The 9,208-nt window shown below is 44.0% G+C and overlaps 1 protein-coding gene across 2 annotated transcripts in view; it reads left to right on the forward strand.

Moving 5' to 3' along the window:
- LOC127163904 (NACHT, LRR and PYD domains-containing protein 3) overlaps positions 1–9,208 on the forward strand; it is a 187,176-nt gene that overhangs the window by 22,975 nt on the left and 154,993 nt on the right. The window contains exon 13 of one of the 2 annotated variants that reach the window (XR_007827556.1): positions 1,232–1,343. The exons of the other annotated variant lie outside the window; for it this stretch is intronic. The gene's annotated coding sequence lies outside the window, so the exon portion shown is untranslated. Of the gene's footprint in view, positions 1–1,231; positions 1,344–9,208 lie in introns of those variants that run through there. 2 annotated transcript variants of the gene reach the window in all.

A 9,208-nucleotide genomic window follows, 5' to 3' on the forward strand; every position in this document is an offset into this window, starting at 1 on the left:
AGAATTTGAATTGTTAATCGCTGAAAATATTATCCAGATTATTGTCTTGATCCACTCCTCGAAGGCGCCCGCGCGTCATTCCAACACATCTCACCAGAAACACGGCATGTCGTAATCTGTGACGAATGCAGGCGAGAGCCAATGAACGTCCGATTTTCCTGTCGCAAAATGCACTTTAGCACGGGTTTATGGCTGTTGCAGCTGGACTCGCTGCTAGAGATGGAGATGAAGATCGCCGGACAAAGCCTTGAATTTGGTTCTGGTCCTCGCAAATCGTATGGATTCTGAAGATCTGGGTTACAGCACACAAATAAAATGGTTTAATTTGTAATTATGATGTGTGTTCGGTGTATTTTATGGTTCTATTGTTAGTCACAGCATGTTAGAGAAAACGCCTTTGTGTTCCACCACCGCAAACGAAGTTAATATTACATGAATGATTAAACGATTGCAGAAATATTATTTATTTTAAGGGTTTAACGTGTAGTCATGATAACATTATGTAGACCTATTCTTGGAAACGAGCTGGCAACAGAAATCACACAGAACAGAATGAAATGTTATAATTTCATATTAAGTAAACGTTAAATGTTTAGATGATGTAAATAAGTCAGTATTGTACATTTAGTGTCTGTAAAAATGTAAATACATGTACATTTTGTAGAACCACATTTTACGTCGCGTTGTTATATATATTGAACCCTGTAACTTCGTTGAACAAGAGGGGAACAATCGCCACTTTAATTTACAGCCCGCAGAGGCACAATTACCCTGTAACTACATGGAACAAGAGTATAATTTCCCAGTAATTTTAAAAAGCTTACGTATAGATACACCAAACTTACGATTTAATGGAACAGGTACCTGTTAAGTTTTTTAAATGAATCCATTATAAATTATTTGTATATCTGTTTGCTACCCCGTTATTACCCAAACGTAACCTATTGCTCCCTTATACTTACACGTAGGTACAATATAAATACGAAACATTCACCGTAACTTTAGTTTACTTACGCAGTTCTTCGCAGGTTGTATATCTGGTTGTTACTCTCTATTACATATTGTTCCCGTATACCTACATGTACGTTCTTTATAGGTACACTATAATTACAGAAACATACACCGTAAATTCAGTTTACTTACGTAGTTCTTTGCGGGTTGTAATCTAAAGCGTTACCAAATTGATATATTGTATAATAGGATATATTGTTTTCTATAATACTACATACAGGCTAGGTGTCAGTTCATCATTATGGAGGACAGACAGAAAGATGCATCTGAAATGATGCAAAATTCTCTGAAAACACCATCTCCAGAACCCAGCTGTGTGTCTCTGAAGAGTGATGGATCAATGATTCTTCCTCCTCCTGACCTCAGTAATGGAGCAGTGACCTCTGACCCCAGGTGAGGCACTGTATATTACAGACAATAGCCTGATTTCACCTGCTATATTGAAATTTCAAATGATGATCAGGTGGGAAAACCTCTGAAATAAACCAAGCAATGTGATAGTCAGGAGATAAAGACAAGTTCAGAGTGACACTATCATTTCTAGCAGATGGAGGAGTGTCCTTTCTATTCAGTGGTTCTTAAATGTATATGTATAAACATCATATTGTTTGCACAATTATAGTTATTATTATAACTCACTGTTTAGTGGACTTTACACACATGATTACATAACGGTAGACCTACTCATGTCTTTCTGAAATTTACTTGACTCAAGCTGGCATATGCATGATTTTTTTTTTTTTTTTTTTTTTGTATTTTTTGTTTGTCCATTAGCATGAAAATCATCAGGAATGATAAATAATAACCACCATCATTTATAATAAATACAGTCCTTAATACTGCATCGAGTGCCGTCATATTACCTGAATCTGTTAAGACTGATCATCCCATATTCATGAGAATCTAAGTGAAAGTAGATATTTCATGCAAGAAAAACGTATCTTTTTCTGCTGGGGTCCAGGTCATATAGGGGATGGGGGTGTGACATCACGGCTCTAGCGCCGCAGTGGCTGATGGAAAAAAAAATCCCCATATTGTGAGGCCACTTGTTGTGACACGCCAAGGAAGTTTTAGTCACGGGAAGAACTGTCTGTTCGCAGGATTGACAGGGCTAAAAATAGACAATGGACTTTTTATTGTTTTCCGGCCTGGAAACAGAATGAAGGGAGTCATGTGTCCAATGTATCCAAACGGATTGGTCGCGAGGAGAGCAGATCACTATCATCATCAGTTATCAAAAGAGAACGTGTTATTGGTTTCAGTGTTGTCACATACTAATATGCATGTTAAAACAAAGTACTGTTGTTTGTGTGCACTGTATAACAAGGCATGAATGGTTGCGTGAATGTTTTGCACATAATATTAAACATTCCTGAAACTTCCGCTGTTACGACGATATAAATAATATAAAAAAAATGTAACTAATCAGTGACACTTGCACAATTACATTTGCAGAAAGCACATACTTTGTTGCCATATGGTCAAATGAGCTTAAAATGCAAAATTGTAACGAGGACGCAGAGGTAGAATCCAAGAGCGAATGTTTATTAAAACAATCAGCAAACATACACAATGAAGGTAATTCCAGCAGCAGAGAGGTTAGGCAGGCAGTGGGTCAGATACCGAGCAGACAGTCCAATCAAGCTAACGTAACAATGGGGGAAATCCAGAGAGCGGTAGTCAACAGGAGAATGCAGGGTCAAACCTTGAAATCAGTCCAAACAGGCAAATAAATCCAAAGGGGTAATCCAAACACAATAATCAGGAACAAAGCAAGACGGCAACAGGTAATCCAACAGAGTAAGTGAACGCTCGGTAAGGCAGGTTAAACTGGCAATACTTCGCAAATTCATGAGCACATGGTCAGTCTTTATATAGTGCCAAACAGGAAGTAACAGTAGAAGCAGCAGAGGGAGCATGCAGGCAGTACTAGGGTGAGGGCTCCCTCTGCTGGCTTGGCGTTACAGAATCCCCCCCCCTAGGAGCGACTCCTGGCGCTCAAAACAACAACAGTCCAAGGTGGGTGGGGAACAGAGGCAAAACAGGGGGTGGGATGGAGGGCCAGGTCCATGTAGAGCAGGTGGGCCTGGATCGTGGAGCAGGGACAGACAGTGAAGCACTGGAGGACCTGGATCGTGAAGCAGGGACAGACAGTGAAGCACTGGAGAACCTGGACCATGGAGCAGTGGCAGACAGTGGAACCCTGGAGGACCTGGGCCGTGGAGCAATAGCAGACCATGAAACACTGAAGGGCCTGGGCCGTGGAGCAATGACAGACAGTGGAACTTTGGAGGACCAGGGCTGTGGAGCAGTAGCAGACTGTGAAGTACTGGAGGGCCTGGGCCATGGAGCAATGGCAGAGTAGGGGACCATGGTGGGGCAGGCAGAGCAGGTAGAGCAGGGAGCCATGGCGAGGCAGGCAGAGCAGGCAGAACAGGGAGCCATAGCGAGGCAGGCAGAGCAGGCATAACAGGGAGCCATTGCAGGGCAGGCAGAACAGGCAGAGCAAACAGGAGCAGAGATATCCACAGTGGGACTAATGACATGCAAAGCAGAGCGGTGTGTACATGAATGCTTTCCTTGGTCTTCTTGATTGCGACATGGCAGACAGAGAGTTCATCCTGGGACACCGCCCCCATAGGAGGATCTACAGCATGCGCTGACACCTCTGGGGGCATGGGCGCAGATGCTTGGGCAGGTGAGGCAGGGAAGTCATAAATGGCCTTCATGGCCGTGACAGGACGGGCAGAGAGTCCTTGGGGAAACGCCGCCCTTTTAGGAGATTCTGCAGCCGGAGCTGCTGCTTCTGGGGGCATTGGCGCAGACTCTTTGACAGAAGAGGCCTCTGGCGTAGACTCGTGGACAGGCGAGGCCTCGGGAGCAGACTCGTGGACAGGCGAGGCCTCGGGAGCAGACTCGTGGACAGGCGAGGCCTCGGGAGCAGACTCGTGGACAGGCGAGGCCTCGGGAGCAGACTCGTGGACAGGCGAGGCCTCGGGAGCAGACTCGTGGACAGGCGAGGCCTCGGGAGCAGACTCGTGGACAGGCGAGGCCTCGGGAGCAGACTCGTGGACCGATAAGGCCTCTGGAGCACAGCGTGCTGCCCACACACTGAAAATGGCGATGGCCATTACAGGCAGCACAGTAGATAGTGGGGTGTCTGTTGACCTCGAGGGTGCTGATGCTATGGACTTATGGCTTGTGAATGTGGGCTCTGCGTGGCTTGGGAGCGTGGGCTCTGCGGGGTCAGCTGATACGTGAGGTGGCTTGAGAAGGTCAGAGGGGGCCTGGTGAGATTCTGGTAGAATAACAGTTTTATGACTTGACTCAGGGAGGCCTGCCGTGGCCGGACTTGACTCAGGAGCAACAGCAGTAACCTGACTTGGTTCATGGAGATCAACTGTGGTGTGGCTTGGTTCGGGAATAACAGCAGCAATTTGACTTGGCTCATGAAGATCAACTGTGACTTTGCTTGACTCAGGAACCACGGCTGTGACTTTGCTTGACTTGAGGGCTAAAGCTATAGCTTTACTTGACTCAGGAGCAATAGCTGTAACTTGACTGGACTTCGGAAGAGCAGCTCTGACCTGACTTGACACAGGAAACACAGCTTTAACGTGACTTGACGCTGGAACAACAGCTGCAGCTTGACTTAACTGTGGAACAACAGCCGTGACCTGACTGGACTCGGAAACTTGACTTGACTCAGGAAACGCAGCTGTAACTTGACTTGGAAACTTGACTTGACTCGGGAAACACAGCTGCAACGTAACTTGACTCAGGAACAACATGGCTTGGCTCAGGAACGACAGCTGTAACTTGGCTTGACTCGTGGGGCACAGCTGTGACTTGGCTTGACTCGTGGGGAACAGCTGTGACTTGGCTTGACTCGTGGGGAACAGCTGTGTCCTTGCTTGACTCGTGGAGAACAACAGCTGTATCTTGGCTTGGCTCGTGGAACACAGCTGTGACTTGGCTTGGTTCATGGGGAACAGCTGTGGCCTTGCTTGACTCTGTTGCTTGACTTGACTCTGTTGCTTGACTTGATTCTGTTGCTTGACCGGGCTCTGTAGCTTGACTTGACCCTGGAACTGGACTTGACCCTGGAACTAGACTTGACTTGGAAGCCTTGGACTTTGGAGCAGCAGCTGTAGCTTGACTTGGTTCTGCAGCTTGACTTGGTTCTGCAGCTTGACTTGACACAGGAACAGCAGCTGTAATCTTGCTTGGCTCGGGGGTGGCAGCTGTGACTTTACTTGACTCAGGAAACGCAGCTGCGAATTGATTTGACACAGCTGCAACTTGACTGGAACCAGGGGTAGCTGCCATTTTAACTGCCCATACAGCCATGAGGGGTGAGTCCAGTATGTGTGCCATCATGTGGTGTGACTTGGAGACAGCGACCATCTTATGGAGTGGCTCTGGGATGGCGGCCATCTTGTGAACTGGCTCTGGAATGGCGGCCATCTTGTGAACAGGTTTGGGGATGGTGGCCATCTTGTGGACTGGCTCGGGGAAGGCGGCCATCTTGTGGACTGGCTCGGGGAAGGCGGCCATCTTGTGGACAGGTTTGGGGATGGCGGCCATCTTGTGGACTGGCTCTGGGATGGCGGCCATCTTGCGTGCAGGCTCTGGCGTGGCGGCGGCCATCTTGCGTGCAGACTCTGGCGTGGCGGCGGCCATCTTGCGTGCAGACTCTGGCGTGGCGGCGGCCATCTTGCGTGCAGACTCTGGCGTGGCGGCGGCCATCTTGCGTGCAGACTCTGGCGTGGCGGCGGCCATCTTGCGTGCAGACTCTGGCGTGGCGGCGGCCATCTTGCGTGCAGACTCTGGCGTGGCGTGAGCAGGCCCTGGAGCGGCAGGCGTGGCGTGAGCAGGCCCTGGAGCGGCAGGCGTGGCGTGAGCAGGCCCTGGAGCGGCAGGCGTGGCGTGAGCAGGCCCTGGAGCGGCAGGCGTGGCGTGAGCAGGCCCTGGAGCGGCAGGCGTGGCGTGAGCAGGCCCTGGAGCGGCAGGCGTGGCGTGAGCAGGCCCTGGAGCGGCAGGCGTGGCGTGAGCAGGCTTTGGCTTGATGGATGTGGTTTGAACAGGCTTTGGCTTGGTGGATGTGGCTTGAACAGGCTTTGGCTTGGTGGATGTGGCTTGAGCTGGCTGTGGTGTGGTGGTTACTGTGGGATTGCGGGGTCCCTCGTCCACAATCCCAACAGTGTATGGTGATCCGCTTAAAAGCAGGGCATGATCAATATATTCCTCCAGTGACCAACAAATTTTCCCCCCTGGCAGAATTGAACTAATGGGCTCGTTTAATCCAAAACGAAAAAAGTCCTTTAGGGCCACATCATTAAAATCTACCAAATGACACAGTCCACAAAAATCCTCAACATAATCCTCTATGGCCCGGTTGCCTTGACGAAGGCAGATGAGACGAGATACCGCTGGGTTCATGATGGCTGATCGTTTCCGCTGGATTCTTGGTAGGCGAAGTATTCTGTAACGAGGACGCAGAGGTAGAATCCAAGAGCGGATGTTTATTAAAACAATCAGCAAACATACACAATGAAGGTAATTCCAGCAGCAGAGAGGTTAGGCAGGCAGTGGGTCAGATACCGAGCAGACAGTCCAATCAAGCTAACGTAACAATGGGGGAAATCCAGAGAGCGGTAGTCAACAGGAGAATGCAGGGTCAAACCTTGAAATCAGTCCAAACAGGCAAATAAATCCAAAGGGGTAATCCAAACACAATAATCAGGAACAAAGCAAGACGGCAACAGGTAATCCAACAGAGTAAGTGAACGCTCGGTAAGGCAGGTTAAACTGGCAATACTTCACAAATTCATGAGCACATGGTCAGTCTTTATATAGTGCCAAACAGGAAGTAACAGTAGAAGCAGCAGAGGGAGCATGCAGGCAGTACTAGGGTGAGGGCTCCCTCTGCTGGCTTGGCGTTACAAAAATAATAAGCCTGATTAGAGATAGAAAAGCATAAACATTCACAAGTTGTGAAAATGGGAAAATAACATATTTGTTAAAAACAGTTTTATTTATCATATGTTCTCATATTTAATGTTTTATTTTTAATGTTTTTATAAAGCCATAGTCACATTTTAAACTTTTTGTAGAGTTCGTTTTAAGAATATCCTGATTTCTGAATATCCTGATATTTAATCGTATTAATGTCAATACAACACGTTCTTTTAGATGTTTGGAATTTCACTCATGAATTGAGATGAGAATTTACACATGATTTATTTTACTCATAACCTATAGGTTACATATTTTTGTAATTTTTTTAATTATGTTGTTAAATATATTTGTCTCACAATATGTGTGAATAAATCATGTGTTTTGAATTAAGATGCAGAATAATTTTTAATAAATAAGGGATGGCCAACTTTACCTGAAAATATTTTTTTTTTTTCTGGAGTGCATGATCTCAGAATGTTCATTGTTGTATACCTTTAAAATAACACTTTATATGAATTAAATTTAGATTGAAATATTATAGCTGGACCTTAAAGTTAACAAAAGTAGGAAAGAAAAGAAGCTCAAAAAAAAAAAAAAAAAAAAAAAAAAACACACACACAAAAAAAACACCTGGATATGTACATTTCCATTTGACCTGAATTCACTGTAATCCTACTGTTTTAATATTTGATATTTTTTATTGTGATTTTTGTTGAATTGCATAAAAATCCTCAAACATCACTGTAATTATCAGTTATACAATATAAAACATATTGTCCCCAGTTTTTAATTCGTAGATAATCACAAGTGAGATTTCAGTGAGATTTTGACCACTGAACTAGGAAATGTCTCCGGTTTTCATTTCAGAAAAATGGTCACCCTAATATTTTCACTCGGCAGTTTGTCGGCTTGGACCCAGTCATTTGTGAACTGAACGTGGGCTTCCACAGATTTAAAATTATGAAACAGAGCCTCGGTTTAAGCACTCACACCACAGATTTACAATATCTTTTAGTAAATCTGTGATGTGAGTGTGAAAACGTCCCTTTTCGAGTCCTGGCTCGCAGACCTTTCCCAATCCTGTCCCCCCTCTCTCTCTCACCTCACTTCCTGTCTGAATACTGTCCTATCACATGAAAGGCAAAAATGACAAAAAAAAAAAAAACAATGCAAGAGCCAGATTCCTCTGCTGCAATGCTGCAAAAGCACCCTTTTTAAACGCTAAAAACCATGGCCTTATGTGTCATCACTGACAATGTCAGAGACAACAAAGAATGATTCCAGAAAGAGTTCAGCACATGTGCTTGATGATTTTCATCAAGTTTTTTCAGAGTTGAATGAAAGAGTGATCTGTTGATTCTCTGTACATCTAGTTCACAACACCACAACAAACTGCCTTTACAACTACAACTACAGACTGAAATCAAACAAGTGACTGCAGTGTTCTGTCTAATAATGACTTATTAAGTTGGCTTGGGAAAGCCAACTTACTGAAATCCTATTTAAACTTATTATTAAGTTGGCTTGGGAAAGCCAACTTACTGAAATCCTATTTAAACTTATTATTAAGTTGGCTTGGGAAAGCCAACTTACTGAAATCCTATTTAAACTCAATTAAGCTTTAAGATATCTATGTTCTTTCTAACTAATAACTAATCTATCTATCTATCTATCTATCTTCAAACCTTATCTATCTATCTATCTATCTATCTATCTATCTATCTATCTATCTATCTATCTTCAAACCTTATCTATCTATCTATCTATCTATCTATCTTCAAACCTTATCTATCTATCTATCTATCTATCTATCTATCTATCTATCTATCTATCTATCTATCTATCATCTAACCTTATCTATCTATCTATCATTCTATCTATCTATCTATCTATCTATCTATCTATCTATCTATCTATCTATCATCTAAACTTATCTATCTATCTATCTATCATCTAACCTATCTATCTATCTATCTATCTATCTATCTATTTATCTATCTATCTATCTATCTATCTATCATCTAACCTTATCTATCTATCTATCATTCTATCTATCTATCTATCTATCTATCTATCTATCTATCTATCTATCTATCATCTAACCTTATCTATCTGTCTATCTATCTATCTATCTATCTATCTATCTATCTATCTATCTATCTATCTATCATCTAACCTTATCTATCTATCTATCTATCTATCATCTAAACTTATCTATCTATCTATCATCTAACCT

The sequence above is a fragment of the Labeo rohita genome, chromosome 1 (genome assembly GCF_022985175.1).
Source record: "Labeo rohita strain BAU-BD-2019 chromosome 1, IGBB_LRoh.1.0, whole genome shotgun sequence".
NCBI classification, from domain to species: domain Eukaryota; kingdom Metazoa; phylum Chordata; class Actinopteri; order Cypriniformes; family Cyprinidae; genus Labeo; species Labeo rohita.